We start from the raw sequence: 24,870 nt of genomic DNA on the forward strand, positions 1-24,870 counted from the left end.
TCTGTACAGCACTTTGAGATATCAGCTGACGTACGAAGGGCTATATAAATAAATTTGATTTGATTTGATTTGAAAACTGTTTGACTGTGTGCTGTGCCAGTGTGTCTGTCCCAATGTACGATGTCCTACCATTCCCAGTACAATGTGGGAACATAGAATGGGTGGGATCCGGTCCCATGATTGGCACAGGCCTCTAGTCAGATGTAGCACACAAAGGGAGGATTTGTATTGGCTTTGAGTTGAATGATCCTGGATCAGTGCCCTAGGACCCTATTCACCTAGAGTCACCCCTGTCCTGATGCTTAAGCCCTCAATCAATTAATTATACTGCCTCAGTCTACTGCAGTATACTTTCTAATGCAGACTACTGCAGTAGAAAGACAAATCCACTGAGTTACATCATATGTGCTATTTTCCCTGGAAACACTGATCATATCTGACATTATTTGTTATATGTTGTATTGACGTAACCCGGTATTGCTGTAATCAAACCATTTATACTTACATAAAATAACAATTGACATGGAAAGCTTAGTAATGATCGAAAATAACATATTAAACTTTTATTTTGATGACCTCTTTTTTAGAAACATGAACATGGAAATTGCCAATGGCTGTATATGGTAACAAACATACAGTAGCATGCATGCCTTTGGGTCTATGCATCTGCGTCACTGGATAGATAGGGTTTGATGGGTTGAAAGAGATGCATTGTATTTCAGTACCTCAAATTCATTGCATTTTAGGCTCTGCGTTGCATTTTAGTCTCTTAAAGCCCAAGTTTAATTTATTTTCATCTGATCTCTTCTTAATGTTTCCCAGACTATTTGCATTGTGTGCCCCCACCAGACCCCTTTTTTTACGCTGCTGCTACTCTCTGTTGATCATATATGCATAGCCACTTTAACTATACATTCATGTACATACTATCTCAATTGGGCCGACCAACCAGTGCTCCCGCACATTGGCTAACCGGGCTATCTGCATTATGTCCAGCATTATGTCCTGCGACTCTCTGTTCATCATATATGCATAGTCACTTTATACATATGTACATGTACATACTACCTCAATCAGCCTGACTAACCGGTGTCTGTATGTAGCCTCGCTACTTTTATAGCCACGCTACTGTATATAGCCTGTCTTTATACTGTTGTTTTATTTCTTTACTTACCTATTGTTCAACTAATACCTTTTTGGCACTATTGGTTAGCGCCTGTAAGTAAGCATTTTACTGTAAGGTCTACTATATCTGTTCTATTTGGCGCATGTGACAAATAAACTTTGGTTTGATTTGACATATGGATGTCAAGGCTGTGTCATTTTTTAATTTGCTTCCACTGTTAGCATGCATATATTAGTATTTCAAACCTGTGTGAAGACATACACACACAGAGACACACACACACACACACACTTTTGAAAGCCACCCACTGCTTTTTCCTATTCTTATAACAAGCAGTGACAAAAAGGGTGAAGAGGCAAAACATAGCAGATTGAAGTTGCTTTTAATCAACTCTGACTATATCGCACATCTTCCCCCTTAATCGGTGTTGCCAAGTGGAAAATATATATATTTTTCTGTAATAATGTATTTAGTGGTCGTGGCCAATTGTGTACAATCTATGATTAAACTTTTATTTTTTTGTGGGGCTATGATGCCAAGGATGAATAATCAGGGCAAACGTGACTATCAATATATATAATATGTAATCATAGCGTGAATATTGTGCCGTTTTAGCCCTCTGGACGAATCTACCCTTGCATAACACTGACGTAACCAGGCAACTTACCATATCCAAACATGGGCAGACGACATGGTTCCTTTCTGGCTAGAGAAGATGAGGGACCATTGAAGAGTCAGTCTGAAAGGCACAGAAAGAGAAGGGCAGAGTTAGTGTCAGGATATCCTTAATTGTTTGAGATGATATGTTAATGGTAGGAGAGCTCAGAGATTTAGCCTGTCAGTTCACTGGACACTAAGTCATCCAAGAGCTTTCCAACAGTGTCTAGCGACTTCTCTAGCGACTTCTCTTGAGAGCCATTATTTCTTAAAGGATGGAGAATGGGATAAAATACGCTGACTGTAGAGTTTACAATAGAGTGAACTAAAAAACAATAGAGAACTAAATAGCACTAGAGTGAACTAAAAAATGGAATGAGAATGAAACAAACAGGCACATTTATTCATTTTTCTTAGATTTTTTTTAGATTGATTTCCAACCACAAATTGGATAGTGTTGGTTCCATACACTGTCGTTGTGCCGAAAGGAGATTTTTAAAATGTGACTTGAAGTTTCCCAGACCCATAATAAGCCTAAGCCTGGTCTAAAAACCACGTCTATGGAATTGCTCCGTTGAAACATGTGTTTTATTCCAGGCCCATGTGTTTCACCTGTCATGGAAACCAGCCTTTAGAACTAAAGTACAGTATATTCTCCTCTGGAAATTATCCTGCATCTAACAACCAGCTATGTGCTACCTTGTTATTTCCTCCTCAGCAAATGTTATTATATGACAGCATAGTCGTGGAACGCCATGCCCTCATTACTGCTAAACTGTTTTGAATATCTGACAGTGATATGGCCATTGATCCCCTCTTTTCGTATTGCACTTGGCAGCTTCGTGCTCTTTTATATTTCCCACCCCAACATAACCACATCTCTTATGTTTCACCATGTTGCATTTGAAATGAAGGGAAAAGACAGAATAGCAAAAGTCACTCACTGAAAATATAAAAAGGGGAACTTTTTAACAGTCTCACAGTAAAAATGAGCTCACTTGCACTGTTGCCCGGCAAGTTATGAGCCAGCATAAATGTGTATGCCAGGTAGCGTGATAGAGCAGAGGGTTTCTGACACAAGCCTTTTAATGACGGGGTCTAGTTTTTGATAGCGTCTCCTTACGCCTTTAAAAGGTAGCCTGCAGAGGTTTCAGCCTGCAGAACGGTAGGGTTTTGCACAGGTGGATGGACACACAGCTGCTGGCTCCGTCTGGCCCCACTCTCATCCCCCAGAGAGAGGGATAGACAGGGGGAGAAAGGGATGGATGGATGAGGGGAAGGATGGCGTCTGTAATGGTTGGGGGAAAGGGTGAGCAGCCAGACTAAGACTGTCATGGCGGCGCCCTAGAATTGGGCTTGAGATCTTCACCCTTCACTGACTCTGTCCCCCAGTGAAGAAGGCTCAGAGGAGAGAGGTTGCCCAGATTGTGAGGCATTCATATGGGTGGGGAGAAGGTGGTGGTTCAGGGGGCCCAGTCGGCTGGACTGTGGTGCTTGCAACACCAGGGTTGTGGGATTGATTCCCACCTGGGCGAAATACTGAATCTGTTCTGCAAGTCGCTATGAATTAAAGTGTCTGTCAATTGACCATAATGTTAAGTGTTTCCACTGTTAGCCGTTTTCATTCTAGCTGGACTCTGTCGATGAGGATACTATCTAAATATATTTTCAGTCCACCCACTATAGAGCCAACAGCCAATAAAGAGCATAGCCCAACACAAGTGCTGGTCAATTGAAAATGATTACTCATTGAAAATACACAGGCTTGCTCTGTTAGGGCTGAAGTATGTTAGAGAGGGTTGGGAGGAAAATACTATTATTTTCTAGCTAGCTCCATATACATTTCAGTCCCAAACAGGCGTTCCCCAAGTGTGCTAATCATCTTGTGAGTCTCTCCTCACCCAAAGGCCTGCATGGGGTCCATCTTTTAACTCAACGCCATGGAGATTTTCCATTCGGCCACTCTCTCTCTGCTACGGCCCACTGCATAGTTTCCTCTGTCCTGGAGCTTTGCAGCATTTTGCAGTGTCTGGTCCTGCATACCTTACCTCCCTCCCTCCTGTTTCCCTTCTTTCTCTATCTATATTTCACTCCATTGTTCTCTTTGTGTTCTCTTTCGCTCATCAAATCTCATTGTTTCACTCATTCTCTCTCTTCCTCGTTTCAGTGTGAATGTAATTGTGCATTCTCGTTCCACAGATTCAGCCAGACTAGATATAGGATTGCCGTGTCGTGCAGTTTTCCGTATTGTAGTTTTGATTGTATTTCAGATTTTCTCTCTATGTGAACTTCTCATAACTGAAGAGGCTTGCATGGCTCAAAGACCCTATGAGCTATGCCAGAGGATAGGTTATTATACTAGATAGGTTCAGATGAATAACATAGTAGTTCTCTATGTTGGAGATTGGATGTTGGGTTGAAAGATTTGTTGCTACAGCAGAAAACACAACGCTCCATAGTCCATTAAAGACGGCCCCTGCAGGGCACCCATAATCAAATCAAACTTTATTTGTCACATTCGCTGAATACAACAAGTGTAGACCTTACAGTGAAATGCTTACTTACAAGCCCTTAACCAATAGTGTAGTTCAAGAAGAGTTAAGAAAATATTTACGAAATAAAATAAATACAAATAAATAAAAAGGCATTTAGCTCTTCTGGTAGGCTTGCGTCACTGGGCATCTCATGTCTGGGTTTCCCTTTGTAGTCCTTGAGAAAACATTTACCTGAGAAAACAAAAACAACTGTGTTTGTTTGGCTGCAACGAGTTATCGGTTCTACGAGTTATCGGTTCTACGAGTTATCGGTCATTTATCATTCATAATGCTTATTCATAATGGAGTTTGCTGTGGTGGAGGAGAGAATATGCATAAGAGCTTCACATCACAAGGATATTTACACGCTTCAGACAGTGTGCCTTTGGAGAGGCCTTCTCTCAATCATCAGACTGGCTTGTGATGTTTTTGATGTACCCTTGATGTACCCACGGGGCTAAGAGCTAGCCTGACACTACATTTGGATTTTTCTCATATTGGTTGCATAAAGCTGCCGTGTTAAAAAACAAAATAGCGATAAATAAAAAGTCTATACTAAATTATTGAACTCCATCTCACATGAGCTCGGAGAGCTTTTTGTCACTGTCTGATAGTCTTGCCCCTAATGCCATCTCAGGAGTTCAAGGCCAGTAAAAAGGAATATTATTTATGGAGCTGAAAGCCAGTGTGTCTGAGAAGAGGTAATGTCACTCTTGGGGGATGCAGTCACAACCAGAATGTAAACAAGAGGGCCTCAGTTAGCATTAGCATCACATAGCTCACTGTTTGGAGCATTCTGTGCATTCTGTCAGACATTACAATGCAGTTTCTGGAAGCCTTGCAGACACAGACATCACATAATATTTTGGCCTGTTCTTCTTGCAGGGCCCTTCTGTTTGTGAAGATGTTGAGAGATTGAGGTGCAGTTGAAAATTTGTTTTGTAATATGCTACGTTAAGCATGCAAGGAAATTGAGCTTTGCTACCGTGTACTTTGCTGTGAGCTACAAGATGTCATACATATTGCTTCAAGAGTTAAGTAATCACAGTGGTCATCAAACTTATGAGTTGTTCTGAAACAGGAGTCAGCCTCAATTGATTTAGCAGGAAAAATACAACTAATTGATATCTCTGCTGTTTTAAAAAAGTGATCAAGAGTGGATTTGTAAACAGTGTCACATTTCCAATTGTTTTCTTTCGTGCTTGGCGTCTCAGAAGACAGTATGTAAGCCACAGAAATAGACATTTGGAGTCCAAAAGAACATCAGATTCCCTTAATGCTATAAATGTGGCATCAAGGAAAGGTAAAGATGCTGAGCTTTGCTACACTGACACAGGAAAATGTCTCAAGAGCTATTGGTAGAAATGCAGGATGGAGCACATCAACAATGACTCACAGCTTTCCATGTTGCAATTTTCCATTTCGCTTACATACAGTGGTTTGCAAAATAATTCATCCCCTTGCCATTTTTCCTTTTGTTGCATTACAACCTGTAATTTTAATGGATTTTTATTTGGATTTCATGAGATGAACGTACACAAAATAATCCAAATTGGTGAAGTGAAATGAAAGAAATTTGAACCCCCTTTTCATGAAGCCCCTAAATAAGATCTGGTGCAACCAATTACCTTCAGCTGTCACATAATTATTTAAACAAAGTCCACCTGTGTGCAATCTAAGTGTCACATGATCTGTCACATGATCTCAGTATGTGCTCTCAAGTTCAGTTTTTTGTCTTATTTCTTGTTTGTCTTACACAAAAAAATGATTTTGCATCTTCAAAGTGGTAGGCATGTTGTGTAAATCAAATTATACACCCCCCCAAAAAATATATATTTTAATTGATTGTGAGGCTACAAAATAGGAAAAATGCCAAGGGGGTGAATACTTTCACAAGTCACTGTATTGTTTGTGGACTAGCTCTGCGTCAATACCATTCCCCCCAAACTGCTACAAGACAAACTCTCCCAATTGAACATGTCCAGCTCCATCAGTCAGTGGATAACTGACTTCCTGACCAACAGAACGTGACACGTGAAGCTGGGAAAACACTTTTTGGACTCTCTATCCCTCAGCACAGGAGCGCCGCAAGGATGCGTGCTCTGACCTCTACTCTACTCACTCTATATCAATGACCGCACCTCCAACAATGCTTCTGTCAAAGTACTCAAGATTCCTGGTGACACCCCTCTGGTTGGTCTCATCACCAACGGTGATAAGTCCATGTACCGTTGAGAGGTTGCCTGCCTGGTGGTCTTGTGCAGTCGCAAATAACCTAGAACTCAACACATACAAAACCGTGGAAACTTCAGAAATCGTCCACCACCATCTCTCCCCCTGGAGATTGACGGCTCAGCTTTTAGCGCGGCTAAAGCATGCAGAATCCTGGGACCATCATCTCCCATATCCTCAAACACTCACGGGCGCCAGGTAGCATGAAGGATAGGAGCGTTTATTCTGACATAACTGGTCCTCTCACTTGAACAAAGTAGGTTTTAGCACTCCTATTTGTGTTACATAGTTTAGTAACTTTTATAGGAGAGTAACAGTAAACCACAATGACAACACACTGCAAAACAACTTGAGATGTGTGTTATGTATTCTATGTTTTATAATTCATAAAACGCAGCCTTTAAAAGACGTGCAGTTTATGGATTTCCACATGGACACACTGAAGTATACATTAATGCTACACTTTGTCAGCTAAAATCAGCAAGCGATATTTAATCAATAAAGCAAGACAATTAGGCCTAGTTGACACATGTACTGTACTGTTACTAATGTGTTTTGCTTTTAACAAACTGTTCTCACGGGCCATTCCTATACCTTTTACACTGATAGTTATGCAACCATCCATGTGCGTCTTTACAATTCCATTTGGAGGATATTTTTTATACAGTTAAGTCACAGGATGTACAGTACAATACAGGTCAAAAGTTAAGTCAAAAGTTAAGTCACAGGATATACAGTACAACACAGGTCAAACGTTACATACAGTGGCTTGCAAAATAATTCTCATTTTGGTTGAGGTCGGGGACTGTGGAGGCCAGGTCATCTGATGCAGCACTCCATCACTCTCCTTGTTGGTAGTGTGTTGGGTCATTATCCTGTTGAAAAACAAATCAATGTCCCACTAAGCTCAAACCAGATGGGATGACGTATCACTGCAGAATGCTGTGGTAGCCGTGCTGGTTAAGTGTGCATTGAATTCTAAATCAATCACAGACAGTGTCACCAGCAAAACATCCCCACACCATAACACCTCCTCCTCCATGCTTTATGGTGGGAATAAACATGCAGAGATCATCCATTCACCGACACCACATCTCACAAAGACACGGCGGTTGGAATCAAAAATCACAAATTTGGACTTCAGATCAAAGGACACATTTCCACCGGTCTAATGTCCATTCCTCGTGTTTCTTGGCCCGAGCAAGTCTCTTCTGCTTATTGAGATCCTTTAGTAGTGGTTTCTTTGCAGCAATTCGACCATGAAGGCCTGATTCACACAGTCTCATCTGAACAGTTGATGTTGAGATGTCTGTTACTTGAACTCTGTAAAGAACTTATTTGGGCTGCAATTTCTGAGGCTGGTAACTCTAATGAACTTTTCCTCTACAGCAGAGCCAAAGCCATGAGAGCCAGTTTCATCATACTGCTTGATGGGTTTTGCGAATGCACTTGAAAAAACTTTAAAAGTTCTTGAAAGTTTCTGGATTGACTGACCATCATGTCTTAAAGTAATGATGGACTGTCATTTATCTTTGCTTATCTGAGCTGGTCTTGCCATAATATGGACTTTGTATTTTACCAAATAGGGCTATCGTCTGTATACCGCCTCTACCTTGTCACAACACAACTGATTGTCTCGAATACATTAAGAAAGAAAGAAAGCACATATGTTAATTGAAATGCATTCCAGGTGATGACCTCATGAGCTGGTTGAGAGAATGCCAAGTGTGTGCAAAGCTGTCATAAAGGCAAATGGTGGATATTTGAAGAATCTCAAATATAAAATATATTTTGATTTGACACTTTTTTTGTTATTACTTTATTCCATATGTGTTATTTCATAGTTTGGATGTGTTTACAATTATTCTACAATGTAGAAAATAGTAAATATAAAGAAAAACCCTTGAATGAGTAGATGTACATTACCGGTCAAAAGTTTAGAACAATAATGTATAACAAAAACCTGATGTTTTAGCTGAGGTTTGTGTAAAAAAAGACATTATGAATTCTTCCCACTCATTTTCAATGAGGCAACCATAAAATAGAGTGATTCATGCTAAATGATTTCACCCTTGCACCCTCTCTCAAGTGTGGAAGGAGATCAACGGCAAAAATAACTATTATAATGATGGCATTGACACAACCCCCTTAAGTGAGTATCAATGAGAGGAAGGCTTTCTCCGTCTACTTCGATGGGCTCATCCATGATTCTCTTTACATGCTAATGTACGAAGCCACTGGACCGAGAAGTGGAGCCATTTGCAATGTTTGCAATTAAAATGTTGTATTTTCTTTACTCGCCGTGAAAGGTAGTATGTATTGAAATGACTGAGGCATCCATAGATTCGCTGAGCTATGATGTTTGCAAAGAACTGAAGACGAGAGGCAATATTGCCACCAACATATTAATACACAACAGATCTGTGGAGCTGTTCAAGCATTAAGTCCAATCAGAGGCATCGTATACCACCACGCCGGTGCCCTAAATGACTCCATTCCTTATTTGCTGCTGTGAGGTTCTGTCATTTTAATTAGTTTTGTTGGACTTGCAGACTTTGTTTTTCCCTTATGAAGTATTATTAAACTCAGGCAATCCATCATTCTCACCAGCAATGCCGTTTATCCATGATGAGTACAGCAGAATATTTCTCAAATATGATGTGGAGTCAGTTCATTTCACAATGAAGTTTGCATTTGACTCATGGATGTCACATGTGGGTTACAATGTAAAAAACACAAATGCTGGATGGTGTTTCATGTAGACAAGGAGACAAATAGATAAGGCACTGAGTAAATATTGTTGTTTACAATGACAACGGGCACTATTTATGAAGTAAACTCTCATAACTTTGCCTATGCATGCCTATTAAATAATTTAATGCATACCGCATATGCCCCATACCGCATATGGGGCATACCAACATGAATAAGCTTAGCCCACTTAAATTGATAAATGCAACAACAATAACTGCTTTTTTTTCTTCAAATGACACATTGAGACACTCAGAACGCATCGGAAGGTGAGCATATATAATCTAGAATTAAATCAAATATAAAACTAAGGCATTTTAAAGATGCTTTTTGTATGTTACCTTTAATGTTTGGCAAAAAATGCCCACTTTACTCATGTGTTTGTGTCCCAAACTTTACCACAACTGTAATTTGTCAACCAGAGGACATAGTCACATTTTGATGTGACATACTGGATATGGGGTTTTATACCAGCCATAAATCAATGCTCTGAAAGGGGAAAACAAAGGAAATAAACTCGTAAATCATTTTGGCGAACCAGCATCAATACATTTTACAACTCCTGTCTCCTCCATTCGACATCTATATACATTACATAGCCACTGTTTTTTTCCCATCTCAAACATCAGCATATTTCAATCTAAGCCTACCTATCAGTTGAATAAGCTTTACTGTACCTCATATCACAAGTTAAGGCAGTAATAGCATGGACCACCACAGTTGCATTTTTCAACTGTGAAAATCTTGAGTATGAGACTAAAGAGTGTAGTATTAATATATTTAATTCAGTCCACTGTTCAGTACCTCATACAGTGGGTACCCATAAATAATCAAAACCTCACTACAAACCATTGTATTCTGGATGTTTATGTTTCTTCTATCTTCAACTCAGGCCACTATTCAGTACCTCATAGGTACCTATAACTAGGATCTATATCTTAGCCTTAACATTGTGTTTTGTTGTATCTTATCATACAGGAGAAGTGTGTTTGTGAATAATTGAAGGACCAGGCCATTTCCTATGCATGTGAGCAGGGTATTTTCAGGGGTACAGTGGGGAGAAGTCTATGGGGCCATATCCTGGAACAGATTGCGCTGAGTATACCGCGTACCGAGCTATCTGCCAGCATAAGCACATTCAATAGTTAGTGGCATGGCTGTTGGCCTCCTTTGATGAAAACTGGCTTTTGTTTTCCTCGATTAGAACAAAGTAAAGTGCTTGAATCAAAAGCTTTTTTAAGGCCATTATTCATTCTAATCCTGTCGGAAGTCATTCATTTAAAGAGGAATCGATTTCAATTGGAAGTAAATGTATTTAATTATAAGATATGAAGTGTGAGGCTAGGATTTTAATATGTAATATTCACCTAAAGGTTTTATAATAATATAATTTATAACAGTTCTCTTCTTCGCGAATACCATCAACATGGATCAAACATCTACCAATTATTTGTTCATTAGCATACGGTTTAGGAGCTAATGAACTATTAATAAGTATAATTTGACTGGTCAATGCCATGAATTGGTTTGACTTCTCTTCTTTTTGCTTTATGATAGGTCATAGAGATGGTTAGAGGACTTTTCATTGGATCTGTCGGATTTTGGAATCTGTGAGCGCCCAGGCAGTGCCACTAAGGCCCTCTCCATTTTGAGTAAGTACATTTTCTTCTTCCACTACTTGTATGAGTTGGCAAACAAACTGAAAGGTTGCACACTGCCACCTGGAGTGTGTTGTTTGAACAGGTATAAAGCAAAGGTTGGATATTTATTGCCACCTGCAGGTTTGGAATGCTTTCTTACAAGTATAATTCATTGGCTGATCCCTTCTGACGACCTGGATGGAATTATGTGATCCTTTATTAACCCACAGGAAGTCCCACCCAGTTGACTACTTCAAAATGGTGAAAGTCCTTAATGGTGCTGCCCAATCCTAAATGGATCTTTTGGGCCCTAGAGCCCTTTATCATTCTCTATAGAATAGGCCTACAGCCAGAGATCTGTAAGTCAATGAGATTCGAATGCCAAACAAAAGTTTCTTTAGGGCAATGTCAACACTGAAACTACGATGAAGAAATGAACACCATAAGACAGCATTGACATCTTATGAATATCCTGATATGTTGTTTCCCATAACTTGACATGCATTAAGCTTACAATCCTAAGGGCAAATCCATAATGGTGTTGACAGGATATGATCAAGTCGAGAATACATTGTCAGTCACAGTTGTAAGGGAAGCGTTAGGGATTCATGTTACATGTGATAAGTAATACATTGCACGCTGTATAGCATGACTGATAAGACTTCAACACGATATTGATGTTGAAGTTCGGCAGACTGGCGGTAACACTTTATCTCGGAACCTGTTTCCACCATAACACCTTTAACACATTTTACCATCATAGGAGTATGTTTGTGCTGTAAGTTTGCCACAGCATCATAGGAGGATTGTGCTGTTATTTTACTCCAGCATCATAGGAGGATTGTGCTGTTATTTTACTACAGCATCATAGAAGGATGTTTGTGCTGTCATTTTACCACAGTATCATAAGAGGATGTTAGTGCTGTCATTTTACCACAGTATCATAAGAGGATGTTTGTGCTGTCATTTTACCACAGTATCATAAGAGGATGTTTGTGCTGTCATTTTACCACAGTATCATAAGAGGATGTTTGAGCTGTCATTTTACCACAGTATCATAAGAGGATGTTTGTGCTGTCATTTTACCACAGCATGGGAGGAGAATGTTTATGCTGTCATTTTATCACTGCATCATAGGAGGATGTTTGTGCTGTCGTTTTACCACAGCATCGTAGGAAAATGTTTATGCTGTAATTTTATCACAGCATCATGGGAGGATATTTGTGCTGTCGTTTCACCACAGCATCGTAGGAGGATGTCTGTGCTGTAATTTTATCACACCACATGTGTTGCAATGTGTGTTTTGAATCTCAAAGAAACACATTCTGAAATGTCACAGATTAAGAGTCACATCACCACTTCCAACTTTAAAAAGTCAGTGTCATGAGGTCATATCTGATAAAGGAATAATCCATGATCCATGAACAATCCCTTTTCAACCAGCTACAGTATATACAGTATATACCAGTATATTCTGCTATCATACTCAGCCCTGCTGTATTCACTGACCCAAACAAAGTGCAGTCCCTGTGTTAGCTGCAAACAGGCAGCAATGAAATACATGCATGCTCTGAAAGACCCCTGCGCAATACATGTTCATGAATGAAACATTAACTTTATATGGCAGCCTGGTCTCATAGACTGGACATAAAATAGTAAATGTATATCCGGGAGACTTAAGTGAGTATGATATGTTATGTTTGATATGGTTACAGACAGAATAAAGTTTCATCATGGACAACTTTACATGTTTTGCTAATTAGCAACTTTGCAACTACTAACTACTTTTTAGGTACTTTGAAATGACTTGGTATGTTAGCTAACCCTTCCCCGAAACCTAACCTTAACCCTTTAACCTAACCCTAACCCCTAGCCTAGCTAAGGTGAGACACCTAGCTAATGTTAGCATTAGCTAACGTTAGCCACAACAATTTGGAATTTGTAACATATTGCATATTCATAACATATTGTACGAAATGGATGATGGACATGCACAAATGAATACATACAAACATACCATACTAATTTAAGAGTTACAGATTTACATTTACTATGTCATGTCTACCCCTAAGTCTAGGTTGTATGCAGTGGTGCATTCCAAACTATACAACACTGCAGCTGTTCATTTTCCTATGTTTCCCTTTTACTTCCACCCAGCGGTCCGAGTGACCATTACATGAAATAACGTAAAGAGGACTGTCAAGGACCATGGTTGAGGCGTGTGCTGAGCCTGTATTTTTACATGTCCTATTGGGTCATAGTGCATTAAGAGGACCAAGGAAGCGGGGTGTCCTCATTGGACTGTCCATGTAGGATCCTGTAAAAGCATCATGAGTTTAACCTTGATGTAGGCCATATGTAGAGCAAAAACACTGGAACCACAATGTAATTGTCCAACTCTGCAAAAACTGGTTCAATCAATGTTGCTTCCACATAATTTCACCAAAAAATTACGTTGAGCCTCCCAGGTGGCGCAGTGGTCTAGGGCCGTGCATCGCAGCGCTAGCTGTGCCACCAGAGACCTTGGGTTTGCAGCCGGCCGCAACTGGGAGGTCCTTGGTGCGATGCACAATTGGCCTAGTGTCATCCGGGTTAGGGAGGGTTTGGCCGGAAGGGATATCCTTGTCTCATCGTGCACCAGTGACTCCACCAAGGTCGCCAGGTGCACAGTGTTTGATCCGACACATTGGTGCGGCTGGCTTCCAGGTTGGATGCGCACTGTGTTAAGAAGCAGTTCGGCTTGGTTGGGTTGTGTTTTGGAGGACGCATGACTTTCGTATTTCGTCTCTCCCGAGCCCGTACGGGAGTTGTAGCGATGAGACAAGATAGTAACTACTAATAATTGGATACTCTGAAATTGGGGTAAAAATTCAATTTTAAAAAAAAGAATGACGTTGAATGAACTGAAAGTCAATGTAAATTTTACCCAATTTTAAACCAAACGTGAAATATTTTTTGGATTTCACGTTGACAACTCACGTTGAAATGACATCTGTGCTCAGTGGGACATTAGTTTTTTTGTGCAAGCGCAGGTTAAGTACTGTGAAGGAACTGTTCTATACAAACACTACAGTATACAGTATGCAGACTGCTCAGACAGCATAAAAAAACTTTTTGTCATCAAAAGTTGCCTTCATCCCAAAAGAGTTGCAACTAATCAGAAACAAAGTACTACATGGGAATTACGTTGACTCCATAAAGGAATTTGGACTGGTGTGATGTGAAACATTGATATTAAAAGTTACGGTGCCGTTTCAGATTCAGCATGTAAGTATGTTGAAACCAGAAAGTTCTGGTGTTGCCATCCCTGGTTAATGTTTGCACAGTAATTAATGACAGCATGGCAAAGTTCCCATTGCTCTCCTCATTTAGCAATGCCTTGCATGAAACCACAGAAATAGCAAAGAGTAATGTGAGCAAATTTACTTAAGTTGTTATTCAGGGGAAAACTATATTTTGCCTTTTTCCCTTCATACCTTTCCACCATGTGCCTTATCTCCTTTCTGCAGTGTTTGCCATTTCTGTTCTTCCAATGTCATGCTACAATTCATCCACAATCTGCCTGTTGTGCACAACAAATCACCATTCCCCTCTTTTTGTCTTTGTGACCACAAACTGTCTGTTTCTTATTCAGGCTCTGAAGCCCTTCACCACATTGTCCTCTCTCAGCCATTCTCTCCCCTCCGTCTGCCCCCTGTTATTTATGGAATGCAAAACTACAGAGGCAGGGAGAATGAACCTGGTGCTACGCACGTAGCCAAACCACCCAGGCGGGCACTGCCAAGGGGAGATTGTGTACAGCCCATGTCACCAACAGGAGCCTTCTGCCACCCTTTACCACCCCTACCAACTTGCCCTTAACCCTCCAGCATTACTAACAATGTTTATATGTGGGGACAACAGGTTATAGGAGGAAAGAGTGAAGGAGGCAAAGATGGCTCCCATATTGGCATGTTGATCAATTCACCGTCACCTTAGACCTTGTAAGTAATCTCCCAGCGCTCGTTCATGTACGGACACATTTGAGCAAGGTGTGGGGCAAAATAAAATACAGGTAAACGTAACTGGAGTCATTTGTCAAGACATATTGCAGGGGGGGCGGTGTGATAGTCAAAAGATCGCCAAAAGGGGTATGTGTCGTCTTCCCTCTCATTGATTAAACGACAATTGAAAAATGAAATAAAAGGATTACTGGCTTCTGCAGGGGACTGATTTCTCATTATTTTTCAAATCCCTTCCACAAGATCCAATACTGAAATAATATTCTGCCTGTCTTCCATTTAGAACCCCCTTCACTGTGTTTTGATTTATAATTAATTTTGTCAGGTTGAAATGTGCATCTTTCATGATCTGGTATTTTCTAAGCATCCACAAAGAGTTTTTGCTGCATGCTTCGCACCCGTCCCCCAAAGAGCAGCTTACCGCAGTCTAGGCTGAGAAATCCAAGCAGAGTTGACTCCATTTCCTATCCCTTTGCTATCCTGAGGTAGCTGTCAAACTGTTAGCCTTGTTACTATGCTGCTCCCATGTACCCAGCTGCAATCCATTATAAAGGGGGCGAGCTAATGCTCTATGGAAGCCTGTCCTGGCATCCTACCATTGATTTGCTGCAGGTGTAGGGTGACTGTGTATGAAACCGAGGAGAGAGTTGCCTGTCTTCCAAGGTCAGGAGAGCTGAAATCAGGATATAACCCTCCCTAGCTGGGTAGAGAAAAGGAAATAACCCTCCCCAGCTGGGTAGGGAAACAGGATATAACCCTCCCCAGATGGGTAGAGACTAGGATATAACCCTCCCTAGCTGGGTAGAGAAAAGGAAATAACCCTCCCCAGCTGGGTAGAGAACAGGATATAACCCTCTCCAGATGGGTAGAGACCAAGATATAACCCTACTCAACTGGGTAGAGACCAGAATATAACCCTCTCCAGATGGGTAGAGAAAAGGAAATAACCCTCCCCAGCTGGGTAGAGAACAGGATATAACCCTCTCCAGATGGGTAGAGAAAAGGAAATAACCCTCTCCAGCTGGGTAGAGACCAGGAAATAACCCTCTCCAGATGGGTAGAGAAAAGGAAATAACCCTCTCCAGCTGGGTAGAGACCAGGATACAACCCTCCCCAGATGGGTAGAGACCAGGATATAACCCTCTCCAGATGGGTAGAGACCAGGATACAACCCTCCCCAGATGGGTAGAGACCAGGATATAACCCTCTCCAGATGGGTAGATACCAGGATATAACCCTCTCCAGATGGGTAGAGACCAGGATATAACCCTCTCCAGATGGGTAGAGACCAGGATATAACCATCTCCAGATGGGTAGAGACCAGGATATAACCCTCTCCAGATGGGTAGAGACCAGGATATAACCCTCTCCAGATGGGTAGAGACCAGGATATAACCCTCACCAGATGGGTAGAGACCAGGATATAACCCTCCCCAGCTGGGTAGAGACCAGGATATATCCCTCTCCAGATGGGTAGAGTCCAGGATATAACCCTCCCCATCTGGGTAGAGTCCAGGATATAACTCCTCCCCCCCGCTGGGTAGAGTCCAGGATATAACTCCCCCCCCCCCCCGCTGGGTAGAGTCCAGGATATAACCCTCTCCAGATGGGTAGAGTCCAGGATACAACCCTCCCCAGCTGGGTAGAGACCAGGATATAACCCTCCCCAGTTGGGTAGAGACCAGGATATAACCCTCCCCAGCTGGGTAGAGAGCAGGATATAACCCTCCCCAGCTGGGTAGAGACCAGGATATAACCCTCCCCAGCTGGGTAGAGACCAGGATATAACCCTCCCCAGTTGGGTAGAGACCAGGATATAACCCTCCCCAGCTGGGTAGAGAGCAGGATATAACCCTCCCCAGCTGGGTAGAGACCAGGATATAACCCTCCCCAGTTGGGTAGAGACCAGGATATAACCCTCCCCAGCTGGGTAGAGAGCAGGATATATAACCCTCCCCAGCTGGGTAGAGGCCAGGATGTATCCCTCTCCAGTTGGGTAGAGACCAAGATATAACCCTACTCAACTGGGTAGAGTCCAGGATATAACCCTCCCCAGCTGGGTAGAGACCAGAATATAACCCTCCCCAGCTGGGTAGAGACCAGGATATAACTCTCCCCAGCTGGGTAGAGTCCAGGATATAACCCCTCCCCCCCGCTGGGAAGAGACCAGGATATAACCCTCCCCAGCTGGGTAGAGACCAGGATATAACCCCTCCCCCCGCTGGGAAGAGACCAGGATATAACCCTCCCCAGCTGGGTAGAGTCCAGGATATAACCCCGCCCCCCCGCTGGGAATAGACCAGGATATAACCCTCCCCAGCTGGGTAGAGACCAGGATATAACCCTCACCAGATGGGTAGAGACCAGGATAAAACCCTCCCCAGCTGGGTAGAGACCAGGATATAACCCTCACCAGATGGGTAGAGACCAGGATATAACCCTCACCAGATGGGCAGAGACCAGGATATAACCCTCACCAGATGGGTAGACACCAGGATATAACTCTTCCCAGATGGGTAGAGACCAGGATATAACCCTCCCCAGATGGGTAGAGACCAGGATATAACTCTCCCCAGATGGGTAGAGACCAGGATATAACTCTCCCCAGATGGGTAGAGACCAGGATATAACCCTCACCAGATGGGTAGAGACCAGGATATAACCCTCACCAGATGGGTAGAGACCAGGATATAACCCTCACCAGATGGGTAGAGACCAGGATATAACCCTCACCAGATGGGTAGAGACCAGGATATAACCCTCACCAGATGGGTAGAGACCAGGATATAACTCTCCCCAGATGGGTAGAGACCAGGATATAACCCTCCCCAGATGGGTAGAGACCAGGACATAACTCTCACCAGATGGGTAGATACCAGGATATAACCCTCACCAGATGGGTAGAGACCAGGATATAACTCTCTCCAGATGGGTAGAGACCAGGATATAACCCTCTCCAGCTGGGTAGAGACCAGGATATAACCCTCTCCAGCTGGGTAGAGACCAGGATATAACCCTCTCCAGCTGGATAGAGACCAGGATATAACCCTCTCCAGATGGGTAGAGACCAGTATAACCCTCTCCAGCTGGGTAGAGACCAGGATATAACCCTCTCCAGCTGGGTAGAGTCCAGGATAAACCTCCCCAGCTGGGTAGACTCCAGGATATAACCCTCCCCAGCTGGGTAGAGTCCAGGATATACCCCCTCCCCCCACTGGGTAGAGGCCAGGATATAACCCCAACTGTGTAGAGACCAAGATATAACCCTACTCAACTGGGTAGAGTCCAGGATATAACCCTCTCCAGCTGGATAGAGACCAGGATATAACCCTCTCCAGATGGGTAGAGACCAGTATAACCCTCTCCAGCTGGGTAGAGACCAGGATATAACCCTCTCCAGCTGGGTAGAGTCCAGGATATAACCCTCCCCAGCTGGGTAGACTCCAGGATATAACCCTCCCCAGCTGGGTAGAGTCCAGGATATACCCCCTCCCCCCACTGGGTAGAGGCCAGGATATAACCCCAACTGGGTAGAGACCAAGATATAACCCTACTCAACTGGGTAGAGTCCAGGATATAACCCTCTCCAGCTGGGTAGAGTCCAGGATATAACCCCTCCCCCCCGCTGGGTAGAGTCCAGGATATAACCCCAACTGGGTAGAGACCAAGATATAACCCTACTCAACTGGGTAGAGTCCAGGATATAACCCTTCCCAACTGGGTAGAGACCAGGATATAACCCACCAAGATTTAACTCTCTCCAACTGGGTGGATACCAGGATATAACCCTTCCCAACTGGGTAGAGACCAGGATATAACTCTCCCCAACTGGATAGAGAGCAGTATATAACTCTCTCAAGCTGGGTAGAGACCAGGGACACAGAGTGCACCAAACTTTACCGCAATGCTTGGTTACCCATGAAACCAGTTTACATAAATATCCCCTTGTGACTTCTCCGACGACAAAAGGTAGGCAACGCGTCAGACCGAGCAGACAGAGGCTTGATGATGACCAGTATTGAATTAGGGCTGTTAATGGTTTGTTTTCCAGTATACTGCTAAACAGTGGTGATGTGAGAGAGAGGAGTAGGGAAGCTATATTTTCATAGGAACTGTAACTAACATAATACAATTACCATCCCCATTGTCCAACCGCACAGCAAATTATTTCCTACTGGTCCACAAATGACCATATTGGGGGAGAGAGATTGGCTGCCATCCATCAACACTCTGGCAATGTACTTTCGACGCAGCGCCCAAATCCTGAATCACGTGGAAAGGGGGGAGACAGATGTTAGGTTCAGAGGGCATCCACCTACCCATTTCCCCTCCTGTTCTGCTTCCTCCTCACTCCCTGCATTGGGGGATGCAGCAACTAGTAACATAAGTCCATCCACAAATCTTTCAATAGGTATGTTTACATGCACTCAATAATACGATTATTGTGAACACTCAGATTCATATAATTGTTCAATTAAAACGTTGACATGCTTTGCGAGAAAAATGATTTTCTTAACAATCCTGTTTACATGGAAACGTCTGAAATCAGGCTACCTGTTGGGACATTGATCAATGCAGAAAATTGGCAATTAAAATAAACGTTATATCACAGCAACAATGTTCTTTTTGGGAAGCGTATTTGATTCTGAGTTGACATATACATTTTGTATGTGAAAACAATTTCTATGATGCATACTTTCAGTTTTTCTGATCTCGCCTCATTTTGCTTTTTGCGCAAAAGAGGGAGGCTGGCGCTTCTGGTGCTAACACACACAGATCAAAAACACCGCTGGAACTCTGATTAAAAAGTGTTAACATGTCCAAATACTTTGAAAGATTGCTCATAAATCCGACATGTGCTTACTTCAGTTTTGACCTTACGCTGATTAAGAAAAGCAGAGTAAGGTGTTTACATGACTATCGCCATACTCGGCCTACTGCCATAATCAGTATAATATCAAATTATTAGTATCCATGTAAACGTGCTCAATGTAATATTTGAGTTTATAGGGCCTATGCATGCGGTCAAGAGAGATATTGGCCAACCATGTCTGCCACAAGGCAATAAAGCATTGCAGTCCAAGCTGCTGAGGCTCCCTGGAGCGTGGAGGTGGTAGTGTTGTCTCCTAACCTCAAGGACTCGGGCTTAATGCCGTTTCCATGGATCAGAGAGAAGGAGGTACTCTGTTTCCAATCCACGGTAAGGTTCATTGGATCCCACCTGCCAAAGACGACCAGCCCCATGATCACTCATTCTCAACAACCCATTAGGCTACTCTGTGTAACTGCCTTCCGATCCAAAAGCAGGCATTTATTGAGCCACAGCCCTGATGCTTGGCTAATTGGATAGGCTCTGTTGTCTCTGTACTTCCAGACATGTACTAGCTGTTTATATGATTGAGTGTGTATACCCACTCTCCTATCACAAGGTTGCTGGCATTTCACACCCCACGCTCCCAGTCCAAGACTGGAACAAGGAGTCTAGGACCCCCAAAGGTGGCTTGTCAGTTGCCTGGAAGGCCTCAATGTTTGGTAAAAAGGACTGGCTTCTTTTTCATTCCTGCTTGAAGCAATGATGTGGTCATTCCACAGACATTTAGGGGTTTCTGTAGCCAGTGTAGAAAAAATATTAAAACATCTGGGCGACTGGACAGAACATGACACAGTGCAGCCCCATCCTATAGCAGAGGCAACAAAATGGGATGTCCAGTTTGGTGGACGGGTGAGACAGTTTGATTGAACAGCTATGCCTTCCTTGTGTCTTTGGAGGCCCAGAAAAAGGCTGAGCGAGGCCTTACGGAGAACAGCTGTTTGCAGTGTAGACAGGTATTCATGGGAATCATCCTGAATGATCACATAACTGTTTGCAGAGACATAAGCCTGTGGCAAAAAAATCCTTCTGAATTTTCTATTTGCATAATCTAAGTCAAAGATACGTGCAAATAAAGATACGTCCCTTACCTCCAAATTCACTCAAGTCAACTGAACACAATCTGTTATGGCTATAGGTATGTCACAGCTGTACACTTGCATGAAAATGTGGATCTGAGAAGATGCGTCAGTACATAACATATCATGCATGTATATCCCAGTACCAATGCATGCATTTGTCATGAGGCAATTCATTCCAGACAAGGATGATCTAGGGATAAAGCTGGTTCATCTGCTCATTCCCCTTCTCTGGTGGCACCATGCGGGAGCCGCTGGCTGACTTGTCGCCGTTACAGCACTTTGCATTGGCTTCTCGGTTCAGCCATTAGGGCTTAGGCTGCCATGCGCCACACTAACGTTTTTAATAATACTTGAAGTTCGAATCCAATCGGAGAAGCCCAACTTCTGACAGCCCTGGTGAAGCTATAACTCATGAAAAATAAGAGGGGAGGCAGGGAAAAAGCCCACATGTAATTATGAGTCTGCAATGCATGATGCCACTTGGCTCACGCCCACGCTCGCTCGTTGATTGCCGTCGTCACACACCTCAAGGCAGCAGGCCTAGGTGTGTGTATGTGTGTGGGGGCCCGGCCATATGGTACATTATCGTGACCTTTAGCAGTAATTTTCTCCCTGCTATTGTGCATGAGGACAAAAATAACACAAAAACACACCATCTGCTGCATGAATTAACTATATCATTGCATTTTCCTAAATGACAATGGATGATGATTATTATTAGTGGTAAAATACTGTATTAGTTTAATTTGTATGATATTATATATGTCATTTCTTGTGGTGGTATTTCGAATAATGAATTTAATCAAACTATACCTGTGATGTGAGTTCCAGTGTTGAATAATGAATCATTTAATCAAACTATACCTGTGATGGGTGATGTGATTAGAATAATGAATTTAATCAAACTATACCTGTGATGTGAGTTCCAGTGTTGAATAATGAATCTATTTAATCAAACTATACCTGTGATGTGAGTTACAGGGTTGAATAATGAATCTATTTAATCAAACTATACCTGTGATGTGAGTTACAGGGTTGAATAATGAATCTATTTAATCAAACTATACATGTGATGTGAGTTCCAGGGTTGAATAATGAATCTATTTAATCAAACTATACATGTGATGTGAGTTCCAGGGTTGAATAATGAATCTATTTAATCAAACTATACATGTGATGTGAGTTCCAGGGTTGAATAATGAATCTATTTAATCAAACTATACATGTGATGTGAGTTACAGGGTTGAATAATGAATCTATTTAATCAAACTATACATGTGATATGAGTTCCAGGGTTGAATAATGAATCTATTTAATCAAACTATACCTGTGATGTGAGTTCCAGGGTTGAATAATTCATCTATTTAATCAAACTATACATGTGATGTGAGTTCCAGGTTTGAATAATGAATCTATTTAATCAAACTATACCTGTGATGTGAGTTACAGGGTTGTACGTGATATAGACAAATGCTGCATCTATGTATGTGTCCTGAGAATACAATGTTGGATTACCCAAAATATGTTTTATTTTATAATGTGCTTTGTCAGAAGACTGATTTTGGTCTTAAGATTTCATGTTAGGTGTAGAGACTGTTGAAAATGACATTGACAAACTGGGAAATCAAAGAAGCGCTCATTGTACCTGGAGCATGTTTTACAAAAAACACATCTCATCACTAATATAAAAATGAGTTTGAGGGGCACACAATTGATTTTTTTTTAACCTAATTCCTTTAAATGGTCATGTAATCTATTCTGCTGGAACTAGAAAGCAGGATCTAAATTGTTCTCAAGGAGAGTAAATATCCCCTCTTCATGAGTCATTATGAGTACTCACTGCAATGCTTTCAATGACAGTACAAAGCGAGACAAATTCATAATTTACATGTTACCTGCCTCTGAAACTGGGAATCCTAAGTATGATAGGTTAATATTTATTTCCCCCAAATGAAAGGTATTTTCAAGGTCTAGCCTGGACTGAAAACAGTTGGCACATTATTTCCCAATATTTTAGGAAATACTACTAAGCATACAGTAGATAGTAGGCTGAGAGTCATTTAGGAGGATTTATCAATCTAATGCCTCCCTGTATAAATCAGTGTGAACCCCAATTCACATTTCAAAACAACCAATAGGAAATTACAATGAGAGCTTCCATATTCAGCTCAATTGGGGTAGTCTCTTGAAGGAACTAACTATAGAATCCGAGTCCCTGCAAATCCATTCAACAGACAAATGGATTGCACTGTTTGACTTTCCAGGGGTTCAGAGGACGTAGGATTCCTCAAAGAAGGGGATTGTGTGTGTGGGTTAGGATAATGGAAATTTGAGGGTGGAGACAATATGGTGGAAATCCATGAGTTAGCAAATAATCCCATTCTCCTTCAGCACAATGTATGAGCCAGAGGCAGTGCTCAGAAGGCTTTAGCCTTGAGTCAGAGATAGTTCCTCCTCTGTTAGCATGTCCAGTGATTAAAAGCTACTTAAAGTGCCTGCGGTATCTTTGTGGAAGGAGGCTCACAGAATGTTTAAAGGCCAGTCCTGTCAAAAACTACATTTCCCTGTGCTTTAAATGTTTTACATGTCCACACTATTGGGTTGGAATAATGATGTGAAAATTATGTTAATGTCCTTTTGGACGAAGCGGTGTTTGAAAAGGCCACTTAAAATTTCAGCCTGTTTCGGTCTTCCATGGTGACATCACTATGCTGTAGACCAATTAGAAAGAGAGCTCCAAACCTCACTGCCAATAAGAGCAAATGTTCTGTTTTCCCCTCCCAACTCAGACCACTCCCAGATAGTTCTTGCAAAATTCTTACCTGAGAAATTTCACTTTACTGAGGAGCAATTTTTGTTTCTTTTTGACCCATTTAATTGAAAACAATTACAGTAAGGTACTTCATTGTTACCCAGAAATGATTTGAGAAAAAAAGGTTGCATTTGACTTTTAAAGTGACACGTTACAGTACCTCCCATGAAAGGGCAAAGTACATGGCAAATATTATCTATCTTTCACTTCAATCTTTCTTAATTTACTAGCTAGCATGCTAAATGTCTGGAGCGTGGCTATTTAATCACCAGTCATCTTGTTTTTTAAACTGATTTAGTACTGCTTCACATGTCGAGTGGGAAAACGCGATTGACATTTATGAGTTAACTGGTAAAGGCTCATTATTTGAATGCTTCCCTGCTGTTTAATTATTCCATAAGTCATATTTTTGGCCATGACTATGTGAAAATGAATTTAGAAGTAATTGCAACACAGCTAGCTAGAAATATTGAAGGAAAAAAACGATGTTATCCAGACATCCATGTAATCCTTGCCTTTAGGCTGCTAAAAAGAGGTCTCTGTAAAATGATAACATCTTTCCTGATTCGCCTGTTTATGGACTGTATTGGCACTCAAAAGCTTTGAAATGCTGAGGCCAATCACATTAACTGACACAATTCTTGCAAACAACTGAGAGTTCCCATCATTGGAAAGCTCAAAGACTAAGATGACTGGTCTTAATTAAATAAAGCTTTTGTCTTCCTCTACAATACAATTCCCTATGTCCATTACAATGGTTAATTTGCTAAATGTGTTTCCTCTTGATTATAGACGTTTAGAATGTGAACAAATGGTTGCAACTTTTTCTCAGTCATTCCAATAATCATGAACCTGTTTGTTTTCTTGTTAAGTACTCCAAGTGTACTTCTCTTCATAACATATATTGAGTTTATTATATTTAGTTTACAATATTATATACATTTTTATTAACTTTAATTAAGAGTCCATTGTGCAGAGATTAACCAACTAACACTTAGCCCCTTGATGAGAACTCTAAATCTAAGTTCCTCTGCCTAGGCGTTGCTGATGCATGCTCAATCTTACAACGCCTGAATAGGTATTTTATGTATCAACAAACCACATCATATGTTATAGCAATCTGTCAGTCGATGACACAGTCGATGATGTGGCATGCAATCATTGG

At 41.6% G+C, this 24,870-nt stretch overlaps 1 protein-coding gene across 2 annotated transcripts in view; it reads right to left on the reverse strand.

Moving 5' to 3' along the window:
* The window catches only part of LOC123993494 (leucine-rich repeat and immunoglobulin-like domain-containing nogo receptor-interacting protein 2), a 346,736-nt gene that overhangs the window by 275,834 nt on the left and 46,032 nt on the right, over window positions 1–24,870 (reverse strand). For both annotated transcript variants that reach the window (XM_046295695.1, XM_046295694.1), the window contains exon 2: window positions 1,794–1,865. The gene's annotated coding sequence lies outside the window, so the exon portion shown is untranslated. The remainder of the gene's footprint in view (window positions 1–1,793; window positions 1,866–24,870) is intronic.

Source organism: Oncorhynchus gorbuscha, linkage group LG13 (genome assembly GCF_021184085.1).
Source record: "Oncorhynchus gorbuscha isolate QuinsamMale2020 ecotype Even-year linkage group LG13, OgorEven_v1.0, whole genome shotgun sequence".
NCBI classification, from domain to species: Eukaryota; Metazoa; Chordata; class Actinopteri; order Salmoniformes; family Salmonidae; genus Oncorhynchus; species Oncorhynchus gorbuscha.